Source organism: Portunus trituberculatus, chromosome 39 (assembly GCF_017591435.1).
Source record: "Portunus trituberculatus isolate SZX2019 chromosome 39, ASM1759143v1, whole genome shotgun sequence".
NCBI classification, from domain to species: Eukaryota; Metazoa; Arthropoda; class Malacostraca; order Decapoda; family Portunidae; genus Portunus; species Portunus trituberculatus.
Window position 1 is genome coordinate 345,001 of NC_059293.1, and position 22,500 is coordinate 367,500.

Sequence of the window (22,500 nt, forward strand, 5' to 3'; positions counted from 1 at the left end):
CAATCTTTCACCACTATAACGTGATACATAACTCATTCAAGTTCTAGTCAACTGTCAAGGTGTTGTACTTGCTCCACTGTTCCCCTACCTGGTATCTTCAGATCTGCTCACAGTCTATTTTAGGTTAGGTTATGTTAGGTTAGTCGTACTTGCTCCACTGTTTCTCCAATCTTGTGTCCTCTGATCTGCTCACAGTCTTATTATTAGGCATGAATATTGAAAGATTCCCAGCAGGTCTGAGTACTCGCGCGTAAGAAGCGTTAAAAAGACATGTGAATAGGTGTAGCAACAATTTGACTTTCGAACATCACGCAATGTTTTTATTTATACAACACTTATCTGTGCCATCTGATCTGTTGACAGTTTTATTATTGAGCCTGAATATTGACGGACACTTGCCGGGAAAGCGATAGACATGCGCCATATTCACAAACACTTCCCTCTTTCACGACGACAATTTTTTAAGGGCCACAGAGACAATAAAAGCCGAGTTATGAAGCTAATCTGTCATGTAGGTAACGCAGAAACCTTATCAAAATGGCACTAGAATTACAAAAGCACTTAAAAATCCGTGTCACTTCAACTGAGGACCTTTGAAAATAGTAGAGGTGAGGCCCAGAAGTGTTTCAGAATACAGGCCTACAGAGTGATTTAGTGAGGCAGGCTGTTTACCCTATATCAAAGCTTTTGTGTTGCATTATGAAGCAACACAACGCAACTAATGCAGTCAATTATACAGTAAGTGATAAGAACTTCCGGGAATCGACGTGTGTGTGTGTGTGTGTGTGTGTGTGTGTGTGTGTGTGTGTGTGTGTGTGTGTGTGTGTGTGTGTGTGTGTGTGTGGAGGAGGATGAGGAGGAGGAGGAGGAGGAGGAGGAGGAGGAGGAGGAGGAGGAGGAGGAGGAGGAGGAGGAGGAGGAGGAGGAGGAGGAGGAGAAAAGCAAACATAGCGTGATGCAACTGTGGAAAGGCCTGGGAAGATGACCAGCACGAGAGAGAGAGAGAGAGAGAGAGAGAGAGAGAGAGAGAGAGAGAGAGAGAGAGAGAGAGAGAGTGTATGTGTGTGTACAGGTGAGTGTTGAGAGAGAGGGTAGGAGGAGCGAAGGATCGGCGGGGGAGCGTGAAGGATGGGGTGATGGCCGCAGGGCGCTGGGGAAGGCAGAAGGAAGGGGCCAGGCGTGGAGGGGGAGCTGCCGCCACGATGTCTGGCGGCGCACCAAGGACAGGCCGGCGGGCAAGGTCACGAACCGACGGACATACCAGAGGGGCGGTAGGGTGGGGGAATGGGGGTAGGGGAAGAAAGAGGGAAGCAGGAGGAGAACGCGGAGCAAACACCAGGCGGAATGCAAGAGGCTCCACAGAACAGCGCTGGCCGAGGAATTTGCCAGTCAGGCCAACCGGCGCTCACACGTCCGGTTGTCCAACTGTATGTACGGCTGTCCGGCACACACGCCCCGCCACGCCACGCAAAGATAAGCCAAAACAAGCCAAGTAAAGCCAAGCCACGCTACGCCACGCCACGCCACGCCAAGCCAAGTAAAGCCAAGCCATGCCTCACCACGCCACACCAAACCAAGCCAAGTAAAGCTAAGCCACGCCAAGCCACGCCACGCCACGCCACGCCACGCCACGCCACGCCACACCTCGCCAAACCAAGTCACGACAAGTCACGCCAAGTCAAGGGAAGCCAATTCATGCCAAGCCATCTCAAGACATAGCAAGCAAAAGATAAGCCACTCCAAGGAAACACCCAGTCAGTCTAGGTCTAACCACGCCACGCCACGCCAAGTCAAGTCAAGGAAGGCAAATCCATGCCAAGCCAATTTAACACACAGCAAGCTAAGACAAGCCACTTCAGGCCAAACCACGCCACGTCAACCCACGCCATGCCACGCCACGCCACGCCACGCTACGCCACGCCACGCTACTCCAAGCCAAGACAAACCACGCCACGCCACGCCATGCCAAGCCACGGCGTGCGAAGCCAGGGAGAGACGCCCCAAGGCAAGCCACAGCCTCAGATTCCTGCCATCCGGATCTCAACACCTGCTCAATTTACACTCAATTCTTTCTCTCCTACACGTTGTTTTCAATAATACTTGTAAATTTTGTATACTAAATCTTATACTGGGGCTATTTAGGCACCTATGTAGTGAAGATGTTAGAAACTCTCTCTCTCTCTCTCTCTCTCTCTCTCTCTCTCTCTCTCTCTTAACTGGAGTTATGAAAACTGTTTTGTAGCAAAAATAAAAAAACTCACTCACTCTCTCTCTCTCTCTCTCTCTCTCTCTCTCTCTCTCTCTCTCTCTCTCTCTCTCTCTTATACTGGAGTTATGAAAGCAGATTTGTAGTAAAGATAAAAACTCTCTCTCTCTCTCTCTCTCTCTCTCTCTCTCTCTCTCTCTCTCTCTCTCTCTCTCTCTCTCTCTCTCTCTCTCTCTTATACTGGAGTTATGAAAGCAGATTTGTAGTAAAGAAGATAAAAAGTTTCTCTCTCTCCCTCTCTATCAATCTATCAATATATCTATCTAGTTTTCTCTCGGCCATGACAACCGTTTTTTAGTGCTCTGAATTCCAGCAAGGACAAGTGTGGCACGTACCGGGTTTGAGGAATACAAAGGAAGATCAACCAGCAGCAGATCTATTGGCCCTTATCAGACTGCCATCAATTACTCTATCTGAACTAAAGTAAGGAATGTAATAAGCTCGTAGTCAAGCTGAAGGTCATGATTTGTTGTTCAGTTCACCTCAGTGTGTTAAGGTTTTGTGTCTCAATTGTGGAATCTGAAGACCATTTTCTGAAACACTGCCTCGCCAAAACTCTATTATATTAACCCCTTCAGTATTACATTAGCCCCTTCAGTACCATTACGCGTTTCTATATTCCTTCTGGTTACTATTTTGTGATTTTGTACAGCTTCAGAAACTCATGTGGAGGATTAAAATAGTGAAGACTGGCCATTAATCCTGTGACCTCCATAGACCCTTCCTAATGTCAATAAAACAGTCTAATCGTACACAAATCTTAAGGGAAATATGTGTCCCAGTATTGAAGAGTTTAAAGAAAAGTACTAAAGTTGTTATTCTTGTATTACAGATGTTTTTTTTTTATGGTTGTAGCGACAGATTTAATGGATTTTTATATTAACAAGAAAAATCTCATGAATACAAGGCTGATCATCTCTGTAGCCTTTGAACATAATTATGGTGGTTATAGCGAGGTTACTGAGGGTTTCAAGAATGCTTTTTTTACGATTGAAGTGTCAGTAACCTTTGAGTACCGAGACGCGTTTCCATATTCATTCTTTTTATCATTTGGTGATTTTATGGAGCTTCAGAAACTTATGTAGGGTATCAGAATAATGAAGACTGTGGCAATTAATATTCTGACCTCCATAGACCCTTCCTAATGTCAATAAAATGGTCTAACCGTACACAAACTAAAAATGTGTTCTAGTATTGAAGGAGTTAATAAGGTTTCAACACAATCAACAGAAGCAAGACTCGTGAGAACTCGGCTAATTCTCCCTGCGGCCTTTGAAAATGTCATGGTGAGGGAGCAGTGTTTCACTAACCTAGCCGATGTGTTCCTTGCTCGGCGCTCGTGTTCCCCTGACTGGTCTCTGCCACTGGTACGGCCAAGTGTTGTGTTATCTCACTATGGCGCCCTGATGCTTGACTCACACCGCAGATCATCCAGCATTTGTTCCTGATCAGGCATCTTATCCCGTTCTACCACTTACCGATCTCCCCCCGCCCATCTCTCTCTCTCTCTCTCTCTCTCTCTCTCTCTCTCTCTCTCTCTCTCTCTCTCTCTCACACACACACACACACACACACACACACACACACACACACACACACACACACACACACACGTTAACACTCTAGTGGTCAGACACAAAGCAAAATGAGCAAGCCAGACATTCCCATGGTCACTATCACCCACTACCATCACTGCCATCCCCCGGCGGCCCTCACACCTGTAAATCTTGCACCTGCGCCAATCCAGACCAGTGCGGCGTGCGTGTGTGACACCTGGCACGTCTGCTCTCCTGTGCCGTGACCTCGCTGCACTATCGCCGGTAACTTCCCGAGACTGAGGCAAAGGAGTGAAGAAATACAGGAAATTGTAATGAAGGAACACCGCGCTGGAAAAAAAGGGAAAAAAAAAAACTTGCTGGTCATGAAACTGGAGGGAGGGACGAGGAAGCCTGACTGTGCCCGAGGAGCCAGCCTCAGCCTCCCACGGCAGCCAGACGTCCCACCAGGAGGCACGCCGCGCCACCTGGACAGTCCCGGGCGAAGCTGTGACACTGGCGGGGCGCTCAGCGTGTTGTGAGGCACAGTGGGGCAGCGTGGCGGTGGCAGGGTGGATTTGGGACGCGAAAGGCGGAGTGAAGTCGTCTAATTTAGAGCGGGGACGAGAAAGCTGTGGCGGAGACAAGCGTTTTCACATGAGCCGGGAGATATGGAGCAGCCAGCGCTCATCCCACCCGGGGAGTACCGGACAGCACCACCTGGTGAACCCCTGGGGAGCGGCGCGGCGGCTGGGGTAGCAGGCCAGCAGGCTACTGAGGGTCACCCACCTGGCCGGCGTGCCTCGCCAGGCCCTGGCAGGCAGGCCACGCCATGCGCAGGTCAAGTGCATGGGGGTGGGTGCTTTTTTTCCTCTTATTTTTCTTTGCATCAGGGAATGTGGAAAGTCAAGTTCATGGCCACAAAGAAAGTCCGTGTGCGTGCATGAAGCCCGCGCTCCATGAGGCTGGAAGAGGACGGCGGGAAGGGGAAAGGTGGGAGGGGAGGGAGAGGGTGCAGGGCTTCCCGCGTTGTTGCCGGCTCGTAGGCCGCGGCGTGGCCTGCAGCGGGAGAAAGGACGGCAAGGCGCCGCCTCCACATGCGTCACTATTCCTACAGACTGAGAAAAGGACATTTCCATCATTAGAAGAGAAAGCAGTCCTACATGGGCGCCCCGAGAGCTGCTGTTTGCTCTACCACAGCACACAGCGCACTAAACCAAACAGACACACGCCGCTGCCTTAAAGACGCCCCATAAAGGCCTCAGCGAGCAGTACTTCTACGTTACTTCCTTTTACGGGGCGAGTGTGAGCAGTGGAGCGGTGCCGAGGCTCAAGGAGAACCAGTGTGCGCGTCTCCAGCGCGAGGCACCACCGGCCGCTGCCACATTCTTGAGGCGGCGATGCGTCGTCCTGCCGCCCTGACCACCCTGAACGCCGGGGCGACTGACCAGCCTCCTTCACACGTCCCCCGCCCCGCCCTCACCCCTGCAGCCCTACACCCGCCATAGCCTACACCCCCCTCCCCTCACCTTCTCCGATCCCCACACCCTCAGCTCAGATGTAGTCACAAGTAAGTCAGCTTGGGTTCTCTGGCTATGAAAAGAAGCAAACACGTCACTGGCTTGGGATAAGAAAGCTTCAATCTGGCCTTCCATTAAGTGGGCGGTTGGTAACAATAACACCAAACCACCGTGCACTGAAACTGGCGGCGGCAACCCCGCTAATCCCACCACTGTGGTAGGTGAGTGGGGAAAAAAATTTTGCCTTGGGCGAGGGAGGAATAGTACCCGAGCCTGGCGGGGCAGCCCAGTGAGTCATGCCGCGGCGCCACCAAAGCACCGCCTCTCCGCCACTCTAGATCCCACCGACAGTATTGAGTCCGCGGCGAGCGTACAGACTATACATGTAGAGGCCCAGCACCGCCCTCACAGCAGGGAAGGAGGGAATCAGGGGAGGACATGGTGTGTGCGGGAGGTCTTCCCAGTCACCCCGCTGTCCTCCACGCCTGTCACTCCCTTGCACCACCACGTCTTCACATCACATTCCACATCACTGCAGTCAATCCTCCACAACAGATAATATCCAAACAACAAACGCGATACAAACCATTGTTCTAAAACACTGCTCCAAAAAAGCTACACTACTTTCAAGACTTTAGTTGAAAGTACATGTTCAATTATAATGACAGGTTAACAAGAATCATGCATTACTAACAGCAGAGACAGCCTTGATAACCCAACAGAACATCTCTTTCATCTATGAGAACAGTTGTGCTGAAAGAGGATAGCGTCTCTGAATACGGCCCGTAGTCAAGTCAAATCTTGGTAAAAAAACAACAAATGACTTATCGTATGGCGGACGGAACAGTTCAGCCTCCATCCCACACTCTTCCCTGCTGTGCTGTATAAGGCAACAGGCGATACACTCCACCGTGGTGTCTTGTTAAGGTCCAGCACCGCGCCGTGACCTGGCTGGGATGCCGTTACGTGAGGAGGTCGCTGCGAAGGTGCGGGTGTTGAGAGGAGCACAGTGTCCACGCGTTTGCTCTTTGTGTGTCACCTTACGCAATACTGACAGAGCTACGTCATTTAAGACAACGGGAGATCCTGTCGCCAAATGTCCCAGCACGTTAGTTTACGAGTAACTATAGCATATTTTCTGATGTAAGAGAGGATGACTGGTCAAGATCAACACAAATATAAAGAAAAAAAAAAGCCCACTCAGTTGCCAGTCTCTCTAAACAGCCGATATCAAGTATGGAATCAGAATACTTGTTTTTTATTTATACCATGTAGACTTTTCACGGAAATTTATGGGCTAAAGGGGATACTTTTAGGGGTATATCCTATCTTAAAGCCCACCCGCTAGGAAACCGTTGCCCCAAGTGAGGAAGCTCAACCTACACTCACTTGACAGCAAAGGAAAAGAAAAGAAGCAGTGATTTTGTGAGCATAAGTCCTGTTGGCGAAGACAATTTGTGTCAAGACTTATTAAGAAAGGCAGGAGCGAAACGGCTGATCAAACAACACAATAAGAACAAAGCAACAAACATTACCGAGTCCCGCACCACCAGTATTAACACACCACGAACCTCCACATCAAACCAGTGACGAAGCACCGTATTCAACACCACCCACAGACTAACATTACGAGTCTACCACCACTAACATTCACCCCACGACCTTCACATCAGGTATCATAAGCCCAACACCAACCACACACCAAATATTACGACCCTACCACCACCACCACCACCACCACTACTAAACCTCACACCAAACCCAGCGATCCTTCCATTCGAGATCCTATGAGTGGGATCAACACATCCATCACGGCGCCACAATACGCCACACAGACGCCCAGACCTCCACAAAGGCCTGCCACACCATACCGTACACTAAATGGCCACAAAATTGGGATAATCCATAAATGGGTCCATCCACAGCCAGGCGCCTTTCAATAAACTAAATCCCCCAACGGACGCTAAGGACAGTGACACGTCCGTGGACCGCTGCCGCTCAAGATGGGCAGGATCAGAGAGAGAGAGAGAGAGAGAGAGAGAGAGAGAGAGAGAGAGAGAGAGAGAGAGAGAGAGAGAGAGAGAGAGAGAGAGAGAGAGAGAGAGAATGTTTACAATAAGCTACACAACCTTACCAGAGAGAGAGAGAGAGAGAGAGAGAGAGAGAGAGAGAGAGAGAGAGAGAGAGAGCCAAGAAGATTCTATATCCCAGACGCGTGACTGAAGTACTGCCAGAATTCAGAAACGCTTTCCACTCTCACAACGACTATTTCCAAAGCCACGGAGATGATTAGCAGGATTTCCAAGAGCGTTTCTCTAGTTAATAATGAAGAAATCTTGCTAATCTGCCTCTAGAGTCTTAAAAACACCTTACAAATGCTTTTTTTCTCAAAACGACTATTTTCAAGGCCACGGATATGATTAGTGGGGTTTTCAAGTGTTGCTAAAGTTAATAATGTAGAAATCTTGTTAATCTGCCTCAAGAAACCTTAAAAGAAAAAAAAAAAAAACACCTTAAAAACTCGTGTAAATTTAAATAAAGCCTTTTCAAATAGGTGAGCCACAGAAAAGATTGAGAATACGAGGCCAGGTTTTCAGTGTCGCTTTCATGATCTCAGTGAAGAGAAAGAGTCGCCTCGGTGTGTTCGCTGCGGTCACGAGTCACACACACCTCGGCCCAGACACTGACACAGGCACACTTACCAGAATGCAAGACGAAAGTGACAAAATGAACAAATGGAGTGGAGGAGGCTGAAGGCTGGGGAATGGAGGAGGCTGGAGGTGCGGAGTGGAGGAGGCTGGAAATAAGGAGTGGAGGTGGCTGGAGATAAGGAGTGGAGGAGGCTGAAGGCTAGGAAGTGGAGGAGCCTGGAGGTAAGGAGTGGAGGAGGATGTGGAGTGGAGGAGGCTGGAGGTAAGGAGTGGAGGAGGATGTGGAGTGGAGGAGGCTGGAGGTAAGGAGTGGAGGAGGATGTGGAGTGGAGAAGGATGTGGAGTGGAGGAGGCTGGAGGTAAGGAGTGGAGGAGGATGTGGAGTGGAGGAGGCTGGAGGTAAAGAGTGGAGGAGGATGTGGAGTGGAGGAGGCTGGAGGTAAGGAGTGGAGGAGGATGTGGAGTGGAGGAGGCTGGAGGTAAGGAGTAGAGGAGGATGTGGAGTGGAGAAGGATGTGGAGTGGAGGAGGCTGGAGGTAAGGAGTGGAGGAGGATGTGGAGTGGAGGAGGCTGGAGGTAAAGAGTGGAGGAGGATGTGGAGTGGAGGAGGCTGGAGGTAAGGAGTGGAGGAGGATGTGGAGTGGATGAGGCTGGAGGTAAGGAGTGGAGGAGGCTGGAGGTAAGGAGTGAAGGAGGCTGGAGGTAAGGAGTGGAGGAGGATGTGGAGTGGAGGGGGCTGGAGGTAAGGAGTGAAGGAGGCTGGAGGTAAGGAGTGGAGGAGGATGTGGAGTGAAGGGGGCTGGAGGTAAGGAGTGGAGGAGGATGTGGAGTGGAGGAGGCTGGAGGTAAGGAGTGGAGGAGGATGTGGAGTGGAGGAGGCTGGAGGTAAGGAGTGGGGGAGGATGTGGAGTGGAGGAGGATGTGGAGTGGAGGAGGCTGGAGGTAAGGAGTGAAGGAGGCTGGAGGTAAGGAGTGGAGGAGGATGTGGAGTGGAGGAGGATGTGGAGTGGAGGAGGCTGGAGGTAAGGAATGGAGGTGGCTGTGGAGTGTAGGAGGCTGGAGGTAAGGAGTGGAGGAGGATGTGGAGTGGAGGAGGCTGGAGGTAAGGAGTGGAGGAGGATGTGGAGTGGAGAAGGCTGGAGGTAAGGAGTGGAGGAGGATGTGGAGTGGAGAAGGCTGGAGGTAAGGAGTGGAGGAGGATGTGGAGTGGAGGAGGCTGGAGGTAAGGAGTGGAGGAGGATGTGGAGTGGAGGAGGCTGGAGGTAAGGAGTGGAGGAGGATGTGGAGTGGAGAAGGCTGGAGGTAAGGAGTGGAGGAGGTCCGGAGGTAAACCTCACATGCTTCACCTCCACTCTTTCAAAATGTTTTATTTAAGTTTACACGAAATTTTTAAGGAGATTTTACGGTTCTAGGGGCAGAGTGACAAGATTTCTATATTATTAACAGGAAAAACACTCTTAAAAAACCTCGCTGGTCATCTCTGTGGCCTTGAAAAAACAGTCGTAATGAGAAAATAAAGCGTTCTTAAACAAGTTCTTTTTACGGTTCTAGAGGCAGAGTGACAAGATTTCTGCACTATTAACTAGAGAAACCCTCTTGAAAAACACGCTAATCATCTCTGTGGCCTTGGAAAACAGTCGTGGTGAGAAAGCAAAGCGCTTCTGAATACGGAGCTAAGAGGCAAAGGATAAGGGAGGCTGAGGCTGGAGTCAAAAGGGTATCGCTGAGGGGGAAACGTGACCCTTGTAACGGGAGGAGTGAAGGGAACGCAACAGGAAACAGGGTATCGGTTTGTGGTGATCCTCAAAACCACTTCGCTCCCTCTCACTCCCCTTCACTCTCCCTCTCTCTCTCTCCCCCTCTTCATCTCCACCTAACCTTCATCTAGCGGAAACACCAAATACCAACTGCTTCTGGTAAGTCTGGTGGTATTAAAGCTTCCTTAATGCCATGTCTCTTTGGGGGCACCTGGGTATCTTTCAAGGCACTGAGGGAGGAGGGACGATATATATACGTGAAAACCGACTCCTGCTTGCCTTCCTTACATTCCCTGCCTAGCCATCCACCGGAAATACTCAATGCTTCTGTTTAAGTCGATCTTTCTTAGTCATTTCTCTTTGCGGCACCTGGGTATTTTTCAAGCCACTAAGGGAGGGAGGGACGATATATACGTGAAAGCCGACTCCTGCTTGCCTTCCTTACATTCCCTACCTAGCCATCCATCGGAAATACTCAATGTTCCTGTTTAAATCGATCTTTCTTAGTCATGTCTCTTTGCGGGCACCTGGGTATCTTTCAAGCACCGAGGAGAGATGGAGGAAGTATTATGAGGGAATGACGACTCCTGGCCTTCCTTACACTGTCTAGCTAACCATTCAACGGAAATACTCGATGTTTCTGTCTAAGTCTGTCTACCCTAACGCCATATCTCTTTGCGGGCACCTGGTTATCTTTCAAGGCACTGAGGAGAGAGGGAGGAAGTATAATGAGGGAATGACGACTCCTGGCCCTCCTTACACTCTCTCCCTAACCTTCATCCAACGGAAATACTTCATGCTTCTGTTTTAAGTCGGTCTTTCTTTGGCATGTCTCTTTGTGGGCACTTTGGTACTTTTTTCAAGACACTGGCGGGGGATGAGGGATGACTACTGAGAAATAGACAACATTTGGCTCTACTTATCCATCCAACAGAAATACTCAATGCTTCTGTTTTAAGTCTATCTACCCTAACGTCTCGTCTCCCTGCAAGCACTTTGGTATTTTTTCAAGTCACTGGTGGGGAGAAGAGGAAAGACCATTGAGAAAAAGAAAACTTCTGGCTCTACTCACACTATTTAACCATCCAACAGAAATACTTGATGCTTCTGTTTAAGTCTGTCTAGCCTAACGTCTCGTCTCCCAGCAGGCACTTGGGTACTTTTCAAGCCACTGGCGGGAGAAGAGGAAAGACCATTGAGAGAAAGACGACTCCTGGTTCTCCTTACACTCCTGGCACTGAGAGGCACCCACGCTGAGAGCTGGTCCTAATTACTCCCCGCCGCAGAGGCCCTCCCCGCGTCTCCTAACGAGAATCTTATTATTATGTTAATTCACCACGCAAGATACTCTCGGGACGCCTGGCGAGGGAGACGAGCGGCTGAGGGGAAAGTTTGCACAAGGTAACGAGTGAGACGAGGAGGTAACGATTAGCAGAAGGCAGGATGGTGAGGCAGACAGGGTGGTGAGGCAATGGGGGAGGGTGAGGTAGGCAGGACGGTGAGGCGAGGAGGGTGAGGCAATGGGGAGGGTGAGGCAGGCAGGACGGTGAGGCAAGGAGAAGGGTGAAGCAGATACGAGGAGGAGACAAACAGGTTGATGAGACAGACAGTAGAGTTATGCTCGTTTTCTGAAACACTCCTGCGCTTCACCTCCACTACTTCAAAAGGCTTTATCCAAGTTTACAAGAGTTTTTAAAGGTGTTTATACTGTCCTAGAGGCAGAATGAACAAAATTTCTATATTATTAACTGTAGAAACACTTGAAAACCCCGCTAATCATCTCTATGGCCTTGGAAAATAGAAGTGGTGAGAGAGCAAAGCGTTTTAAGTGTTTTCACGGTTTTAGAAACATAGTGACAAGATTTTTATTAACTGCAGAAACAATCTTGGAAACCCCGCTAATCATCCCTCTGGCCTTGGAAAATAGAGAGACAGAGAGACAGAGACATAGAGACACAGAAACAGAGACATAGAAACACAGACACAAACACAGACACAGACAGACAGACAGTGAGTGAATGCCTGAGTGAGTGAGTGAGAGGCAAGAATGCGTCACGTCCCGTCTACAGGATATAGTGAACACCTATATATGTGAGGTACTGAGTGGATAAAGGTGAGAGGTGAGAGGCGAGAGGTGAGAGGCTCCTTCAGGCATGGAGTGAATGATGGCCAGCGTGGGCGGATGACGTCACTTCCTCGTTCTGACTGTCTCTTGTTTGGGTGACGTTAGGTTAGGTTAGTTTTGGGTTAGGTTAGGTTAGGTTAAGTAAGGTTAGATTATGTTAGGTTTGTGAGGATTAGCTTAGGATCGGGAAAGGGCAGAAAGAAAGAAGAAAAAAGAAAAAGAAAAGAAGGAAGGAAGGAAGGAAGGAAGGGAAGAAAAAAAGAAAGAAAGGAATAAAAAACAATAAATGGAAGAATCAACTCGACACAGAGAAAGAAGGAAAGAAGGATTTGAAGTCATTTAGCTGCAAACAAATTAATTCAGCGCTTTCTCTCTCTCTCTCTCTCTCTCTCTCTCTCTCTCTCTCTCTCTCTCTCTCTCTCTCTCTCTCTCTCTCTCTCTCTCTCTCTCACCCTTTTTGTTATCCATATTCACACTACCTAGACATCCACATTTACTTTCCCTTCCTAGTCCTCATCCACATAACACCATTCTCTCTCTCTCTCTCTCTCTCTCTCTCTCTCTCTCTCTTCCCTCAACATCCCGCGCATTCCCCCACATGGAGACACTTTCAGCCCCTAACACCACTTCCTGTCACCCGATGCTTCTCTCCCTCCCTCTTGTACTAATGCTTCATAACTGTCTCCCTCTGATAAGACCTGGAATGCTGGGACTCGTACACAGGACAGCTGCACCTCACCTGTGTACTGCGGGACCCTAGGCAGCTTCTATAAACTGTGACTTGCCTTCCTTTCCCGGGTACCATAAAGGAATACATCACTTGGTTAGAATTAATGGCCCATAATTTTTTTCTTTTTATTTTTTGAGTGATTTAACACCTTCAGTAGCATGACGCGTTCTCATGTTTACTCTGGTTACTATTTGGTGGTCTTATACAGCTTCAGAAACTCATGTAGGGGTTGAAATAGTGAAGACTTTGGCTGTTAATCTTCTGACCTCCATAGATCCTTCGTAATGTAAACAAAATCGTCTAATCGTACACGTCTCAAGGTAAAAATGTGTCCCATTACTGAAGGGGTTAGAATTAATGACTCAGACATTTTTTTTCATTTTCATTTTTTGACTTAGTTAAAGAATATAAATAAATAAAGGAAGCTGCATAAAAGTCATCGGAGAGACATACACTTGAATCTCTGCATAAAAACATATCCATTTGTTTCCACCTATCATTCTCATCTATAAATTTGTCGAGTCTGCTTTAAAAAACTACTTTAATTAATGGATCATACTTCTTTTGACCTAATTTCTGTGTGTGTGTGTGTGTGTGTGTGTGTGTGTGTGTGTGTGTGTGTGTGTGTGTGTGTGTGTGTGTGTGTGTGTGTGTGTGTGTGTGTGTGTGTGTGTGTAATTCATCACGGTCATCTGCTGGTCACCCAGCCAGTCTTCCCCATTACGGAGCGAGCTCAAAGGTCATAGACCGATCTTCGGCTAGGAATGAGACCACAACACACTCCACACACCGGGAAAGCGAAGCCACAAGCCCTCGAGTTACATCCCGTACCTATTTACTGCTAGGTGAACAGGAGCCACACATTAAGAGGCTTGCCCATTTGCCTCGCAGCGCCGGGACTCGAACCCGGCCCTCTCGATTGTGAGTCGAGCGTGCTAACCACTACACTACGCGGTGTGTGTGTGTGTGTGTGTGTGTGTGTGTGTGTGTGTGTGTGTGTGTGTGTGTGTGTGTGTGTGTGTGTGTGTGTAATAATAATAATATACGATTTATTAGTAATTGCAGTACATACATACTGAAAAAGGAGGAAACTTAAGATTAGTGTGTGTGTGTGTGTGTGTGTGTGTGTGTGTGTGTGTGTGTGTGTGTGTGTGTGTGTGTGTGTGTGTGTGTGTGTGTGTGTGTGTGTGTTTCACTGTTTGATCTGCTGCAGTCTCTGACGAGACAACCAGACGTTACCCTACGGAACGAGCTCAGAGGTCATTATATCCGATCTTCGGATAGGCCTGAGACCAGGCACACACCACACACCGGGACAACAAGGTCACAACTCCTCGATTTACATCCCGTACCTACTCACTGCTAGTTGAACAGGGGCTACACGTGAAAGGAGACACACCCAAATATCTCCACCCGGCCGGGGAATCGAACCCCGGTCCTCTGGCTTGTGAAGCCAGCGCTCTAACCACTGTGTGTGTGTGTGTGTATGTGTGTGTAATAATAATAATAATAATAATAATAATAATAATAATAATAATAATAATAATAATAGTAATAATATACGGTTTATTAGTAATTGCAGTACATACATACTGAAAAAGGAGGAAACTTAAGATGTTAAAGGGAGTCTTGTATCTGTGGGAAGGCGATTAGTGTGTGTGTGTGTGTGTGTGTGTGTGTGTGTGTGTGTGTGTGTGTGTGTGTGTGTGTGTGTGTGTGTGTGTGTGTGTGTGTGTGTGTGTGTTTTATGTAACGTATCCATAACATACTAACATCAACACAAAAAAACATCTCGTAACAGACAATTAATCAATCAATCAATCAATCAATCAGCTAATCCATCAATCAATACCCAGACGCCAGACAATCGTAAAATAATAATAATAATAATAATAATCTTTATTTCAGCTTAAATGCCATACAATGTAAATGGAGATAGGTAAAAGCTATCTTAAATTTAATAAAATACAAAATAAGTTTTTTTTTTTTTTTTAAATCTCACTAACTTAATACACTCTATGACAAGTAATTGTCTTTGAGCCCTTGGCTAAAATCTACATACATTTTACATCAACAGTGTCAGTATAACTATTGCCTGGGATGTTGTATATACAGTAAAGTGTCCCACTGCTGCCACAAAGGGGATACCCAGCGGGCATCACTGTTGGTGATACGTTGCACCACTGAGTTGGTCGTTGCAAGTATCCTGCTCCTAAGACTGTAGCAACAACTACGCCTCAATTCGTAGAAACCTTTCATCCTTAGGGTTACAAACATCTCTGAGGCACTACTCCAAGGTGGGATGTTAACGAGTCGGCGAAGAACATTATTATAATTTACTCTTAGCCTATTTAACGTAGAGACTTTCACATTACTCCACAGGGACATGCCATACACATTATAACATAGAGCACGGAACAGTGTACATTTGACGTCGAAGGAACATGACTTAAATTTTCTCACAAGCATATTACCCCTAGCACATAATTTTCTATTTTGATTCATTACATCCTCATCATCTGTAAGATTACTTGATATTATATGACCGAGGTATGTGAAGTTGTCAACAAATTCCAACACTTTGCCACATAATTTAATTATTGGTTTTTGGTATACCGTGGAATGTCTAGAGTTAAACAGCATGCACTTCGTTTTCTTAGTGTTAAATATCATCAAATGATTCCGTGCAAAGGATTCACAGACAGCCAGCATACCACATAGGGCATGACTAGAAGGGGTTATAATGACTAGATCGTCAGCCCATGACAAGTTATTCATTGGGTTATTAGCAATGTGACATCCGAGGTTACTTTGATTTAACTTGATGTTCAGCTCATCCATGAACACATTAAACAGATACGGGCTGAGTATGGAACCCTGACGTATTCCATTCTGCATGTGAAACTTATGTGACAGTTGTTCACCCCAGCCCACACAAATAGTCTGGTTTACATACCAAACTCTTAAAATATTCACAATCTTCCTTGGTACACCTCGTTCTAATAATTTAGTAAACAATTTATAATAGGAGGTTCTATCAAAGGCTGACTTAACATCCATATAACATGCATATACTGGGGAACTTTGCTTATGGTAAAGGGGCAGCAGTGTTAAGGTTCTAAAGAGCAGCAGGAGGAGGAACAGGAGCAGGAGCAGGCTAACAAAGGGACAGCTGGAAACATAATGGCAGGATAGTGACCACAGCAAGACCAGATAGCAGGATGTGTGGTGCGGTTTTATTGGCAGCAAACTGGTGGCGCTCAATAGACGGCTGGGCTGAGGCGGAATGTCCCACAACAGAAACATGTAGCCTTAATCTCTCTGACTGCCAGGGTTTCTCCTTAAACTTAATAAGATTGTCTGATGCGAGTTTAGATGTGAATGTAAAGAACAACTGGGAGCAAGAAGAGTGATTGTGTAATTTGAAATCGTTAGTGTTTGTAGTTGATCTCTCACGGTGAAGTTGTCTTGATCTATTTAAGTGATCAAATATTTACTAGAAACATTCATTTAAAGGATTACAATGCATCGTCAACCTTTTCATTACTGCACACTATTTTCCCCATGTTGAAAAGCAAGTTTTTAGATCTTTTTAACACTGCAGGTTCTAAAAAAATATACTTAGTTTTGTAGCTTATAAAAAAAAAAGAAAATTAACTGTTCTGCCTTTATTTCTATGTGCCTGCAATTAAATCCATAGTGTTCTGAATATAAAAACGCTAAATATAACTGCCATAATTTATAAACATCCCCAAGTAGAGAAACAATAGACAGTAACAGAGCAATCCACATTCATATTCTGCTTTATTTCTACGTGTCCCAGCAAATAAATTTATAGTGTTCTGAATATAAAAAGTGCTAAGTATTATTGCCATAATGTATAAGTATCCCCAAACAGAGAAACAATAGACAGTAACACACTCGTATTCTGCGCCTGGAGTGAACGATGAGAGAGCAAAGAGTCAGCCACAGTCAACCAAGGAGATCCTGACCCCACCTTAAGCAACCAGCCAGTCCCGTCCCTCTCTGAATGCACTGCGCGTTGTTCATTACCCGTGGCATTTACTGCGCGCCTTCTTCTTATAAGGAACCGACTAGGCACCATCCCATCTTGATCTTGACCCACACGCAACGCAACATCGCCCTAGACTCTCGTGGTGCAGTGACCTTCCTTCAGTGTGAGAGGAGAATACTGAATACATGAAGGTGCTAACAGGAAAAAGCCCTTATCCTCTTCAATACAGGGACACATTTATACCTTGAGATTTGTGTACGATTAGACCATTTTATCGACATTAGGAAGGGCCTATGGAGGTCAAAAGATTAATAGCCTCAGTCTTCACTATTTTAATCCCCCATATGCGTTTCTGAAGCTGTGTAAAGTCACCCAATAGTAAGCAGAATGAATATACAAATGCGTCGTGGTACTGAAGAGACTTAACTGATATAAGTGAGTGATGAAAATATGCAAAACTGTGTGTGTGTGTGTGTGTGTGTGTGTGTGTGTGTGTGTGTGTGTGTGTGTGTGTGTGTGTGTGTGTGTGTGTGTGTGTGTGTGTGTGTGTGTGTGTGTGTGTGTGTGTGTGTGTGTGTTAGATCTTCTCTATACTTTTCTATGTTGTCAAAATAGTTCACCAGTTTACTATTTATTTTTTCCTTAACTTTTTTTTCTCAATAGTCAATAGTTCAGAATTAGAAGACACGGTAACACACTTCTGAAATTCCTCTTTTCTTTTCCTTTTTTTTTCTTTTCTTTTTGAGGGAGGAACTAGCTGATTATCTGGCCTTCCCCCCCCCTCTCTCTCTCTCTCTCTCTCTCTCTCTCTCTCTCTTATTCATTACCCAATCTCCTCTTCGGGCAAATTGTGGAGCACTCTGCCGTATTGTTTCTATTTTTTCCCTTCCCTCTCCACATTTTAAGAGGAAGGAGCCAAAAATTTCTTCTTTATTTCCAAGTTTCCTTTAGAACTTTACAATATTTCTACGTCCTTTTTTTATATGTAGTTTTGAAGCTTTTGTCAGATTTACAAGTACTTTTGAACACTTTGATTATTTTTCTCCGGATTTTCAAGCTAAAATTTCACTCTCCTCTTTGGAATTAAGCTGTCACTCACAATTCAATTTATCCAAACCCTAACACGAACATTTTGATTCTTCTTTCCCCGACTTTGAAGCTAAATTTTCACTCTCCTCATTTCTATTAATCTTTCACTCACAATTCAATTTACCCAAACTCTAAAAGCCTCGATCTCTTTCTTCATCCAGTGTGAAGCTTTTCCCCAACATATCACGTTACCATTAGGAGTCTTTCGGTTTTTAGTTCTCTCTTCTGCCGGTTTTATAAATACTTTTGACCATTCTGATTATTTTTCCTGATTTTGAAGCTAAATTTTCACTCACTATTCAATTTACCCAAACTCTAAAAGCCTCGATCTCTTTCTTCATCCAGTGTGAAGCTTTTCCCTAACATATCACGTTACCATTCAGAGTCTTTTCGTTACTTAGTTCTCTCCCACACTGAGACATTAATCCCTTTATTTCCGTCTAGGAGCTTTTGGGGCAGCCAGTCCCTCTCCATCGACAAAAAACAATGATAAAAGACACGACAGCGGCGGCCAGACTAACCCAGACTCAGCAAAGCCCGGCGATCCAGCGCATCCCGGACCCTCCCTAACCAAGATTACAGAGAATCCACCTAAAATAAGGCTCCCAAGAACCCACAGAACCCGCCTCAGCCACGCCGGGAGCGATGGAGGGCTGGCGGGCGGCACTGTAGGAGGCCAGCCAACTAATTTACAGTCGGGAGGAGGTCCGCTCGGAATCCTGAAGGAAACCACAGCGAACTCGATCCAGGGGGCGAGTTTCCTTCAGCCCATTATGGAAGCAAGAGAAACCAGAATCAGGAAAAACTGGAACGAACCAACTCCTGGAAACGTCTTCTTTTTCTTCTTTGGTCTTCTGAGGCTTCACTGTTTCTTTTTTTCTCTCTTTTTGTTTTTCGTTACAGACTTTTGGTGAGAGAAGTGGGAAAAAGTTGTGTGTGTGTGTGTGTGTGTGTGTGTGTGTGTGTGTGTGTGTGTGTGTGTGTGTGTGTGTGTGTGTGTGTGTGTGTGTGTACTTCTAATGTCTGTTCCCATACTACAAACCTGTAAAGGACACACACACACACACACACACACACACACACACACACACACACACACACACTTCTATCTATATTACAAACTTCAATAGTGATTTTAACTTGCAATTCAACCGGTAGTGAAAAAAAATATAATACAACTTAACAGAAGAAAAAATAGATGAAGTGTGGCTGAAACTAAAATCAGAAAGTTAAATAGCTCAGCACCAACTCATTTCGTGCAGCGGCTGTGTTATTCCCGCCAAGTTTTTCTTTACTAGTTTATGGAAAGCCTGGAAATATAACAAGACCACTACAGATTACAAAACCCTTTAATTTTTTCACCATCGCTTTGGAGAAACTGGATCGGTTTTTTTTTTTTTGGTATTTTTTTTCCTTATATGTTTGCTGTCCATTTTACATATAAATAAATAAATAAAATACGTTCACACAGCCATTTTCATTCACTGCCACCGCCACAGTCATCGTTTGTACCACAGCCATCACCTACTACACTCTCAGAACCACTGTCATAACTACTGCCACTGTATAACACCGCCACACACCTACCACAAAAAAAAAAGTAAATAATCACTATACTACTGCCAATTATTACTAGTACTATAACACCACCACAATCTTAACTTCAACCACACCACACTACCACCACCACCACCACCACCACCACCACCACTAAACACTATAAAAAAAAAAAAAGAGAAAAATACCTTTACCAACATTCACCATCATCCAAAAAGAATACTCCATAATAACTCCATAACCACCACCACCACCACTACCACCACAAAAACCCAAACCCACCACACCCATCGCCACAAAAACCATCACCACCACCACCACCACTACCACAAAACACCCCATCACTGAAGCAGACACCCCAGCACCTCATCCCCTCCAGTCCCACGTCCCTCATCCTCACATACGTATTCAGAAATGCCTTGTCCTCTCACTACGACAATTTTGCAAGACCACGGAGACAACTAGCCCGGTTTTCAAGACAGTTTCTCCACTTAATAAGCTAGAAATCTTGCCAATCCATTACCAAAAACCATACAGATACTCCTAAAAACTCTTCAATCTCTCACCAGGACTGTTTTTCAAGGCTACAAAGACAACTAACCGGGTTTTCAAGACAGTTTCTCCCTTTAATAAACTAGAAATCTTGCCAATCTATCACCAGAGCCATGGAAATATTCTTAAAAACACGAGTATCTTCAACTGGAGCCTTTGGAAAGCAGTGATGGTGAGAGAGCAATGCGTTTCAGAACACGGGCGTCAGTCCCACAAGGGTTCAGAGAGGCAGGCGGCATCCCCGGGCCCGCAGGATTCACGCTTCACGACTCGACTCACGCTGACGAACGGAAAATCCACCTTATTTCACGTTGCAACACATCAAAGCCGCCTTCCCCGGACCTTGAGCAGAGAGAGAGAGAGAGAGAGAGAGAGAGAGAGAGAGAGAGAGAGAGAGAGAGAGAGTTTTAGAAGTTAGTGGAAAGGTAAGATAAATAAAAACCAAGTAGGAAGGAAGGAAGGAAGGAAGGAAGGAAGGAGAGAGAGAGAGAGAGAGAGAGAGAGAGAGAGAGAGAGAGAGAGAGAGAGAGAGAGAGAGAGAGAGAGAGAGAGAGAGAGAGAGAGAGAGAGAGAGAGAGCAGCCCAACCTGTTACTGAGAAAACAAGAATTCCAAAATAACTGACAAAATCTTTGGGGGGATCGCAAGAACGAGGTCGGTTAGAAATGAAGACGAAAAAGAGAAAAGAAAACAACACGAACAAGAAGAATACTGAAAGCGGACACTCTTTCAGAAACAGAGACAATAAGAAAAATAAATAAATCGTAATGGAAGGTGTACACAAGAAAATTTAACACTAATGCTCGTATTCTCAAACACTTCTGCTTTTCACCTCCACTCTTTCAAAAGGTTTTATTTAAACTTACAGGAGTTTTTTAAGGTGTTTTTACAGTTCCAGAGGCAGATTGACAAGCTTTCTACATTATTAACTGGAGAAACACTCTTGAAAACCCCGCTAATCATCCCTGTGGCCTTTGAAATGGTCATGGTGAGAGAGTGAAGGATTTTTGTGCAGTATTGACAAGATTCTTACATTACTAAGTGGAGACACACTCATGAAAACCTCGCCAATCATCCCTGTGGCTCTGGAAAACAGTCATGGTGAGAGAATAAAGGGTTTTTATGCTGTATTTATGGTTCTAGAGGCAGATTGACAAGAATTCTACATTAACAACTACAAAAACACTATTGATAACCCCGCAAATCATCACTGTGGCCTTGGAAAATTGTCATGGTTAAAAGGCAAATAATTTTTTGCAAGTTTTTACGGTTCTAGAGGCAGAATAACAAGGCTTTTACATTATTACCAGGAGAAACACTATTGATAATCCCGCTAATCATCCATGTGGACTTAGAAAACAGTCATGGTTAAAAAGCAAATCGTTTTTAGCAAGCTTTTTTACGATTCTAGAAGGAGAATGACAAGATTTTTACATTATAAACTGGAGAAACACTCTTGAGAATCCCGCTAATCATCCATGTGGACTTAGAAAACAGTCATGGTGAGAGAGCAGAGCGTTTCTGAATACCGACGTATCATTTAAAACAGAGAGGAAGTATGTATCTGGCGCCTCACACGGGCAACAAACAGTACACCACGCTGCTCCTCGTACACTCCAAGCATTCCAGTGTGCTGTTAACGGCTGGCTAATGTGACGCAGCACCAGTCCAGGTATGCAGTGAGAGCTTTCTGTACTCTAAACTTTATTTCTAGATTATTGCTGCTGATAAGATAAAGATTGTTCATGCTCGCCTAGAAAAAAAAAAAAATAAAATAAAAAATAAAAGTCCAGTTTGTGAAAGACTTGCCATTAACCCCTTCAGTAGTGGAGTATTTTTATCACGATTTTTTTGTGTAATTAGATGATTTTATTTACATTAGAAGCCGCTGATAAGATAAAAATTATTCATGTTCGCCTATATAAAAATAATAAAGTCCAGTTTGTGAAAGCCTTGCAATTAACCCTTCAGTACTGGAGCGCATTCTTATTATGAATTTCTTCAGTTTAGGCGATTTTATTTACATTAGGAAGGGTCATTGGTGGTCAGAGGATTAATGGCCAGTCTTCACTATTCTAAGCTCCACATAAATTTCTAAAGGTGTATAAAATCACCTCTTAGTAAGCAGAATGAATATCAAAACGCGTCTTGGTACTAAAGGGTTAAGATTGAAACTATAAAGATCATGTATTGTATAATGTATTGCTATAAATGAGTGTTCAATGTACCGAACCAAAACAAAAGAAAAAAACAATATAGGTGTGTATACTCATCTATATATACAGTGCTATGGGTCCTGTAAAGAAAAACATAACTATAAACGGTACTTTTCTATATTACTGCCACTTAATCTCTTCAGTCCCATGACACGTTTTCATATTCATTCAGCTTACTATTTGGTGATTTTATACAGCTTCAGAAACTCATGTGTGGGATTTAAATAGTGAAGACTAGCCATTAATCTTTTGACCTCCATAAACCATTCCTAATGTAAATAAAAACGTCTAATCGTACCCAAAACTTAGTACCGAAGGGGTTGAAGTACATTTCTCGCCCCATCAATTAAGAAATCTTGGTGTATAAAGTCAACAACAAGTACAATATCATAAGATGAAAAAAAAAAAAAAAAAAACCACACTTCCTAGATAAGAAAATACCTCCTTTAGACCATAAATGCCCGTGAAAAGCCCACATGGTACACACA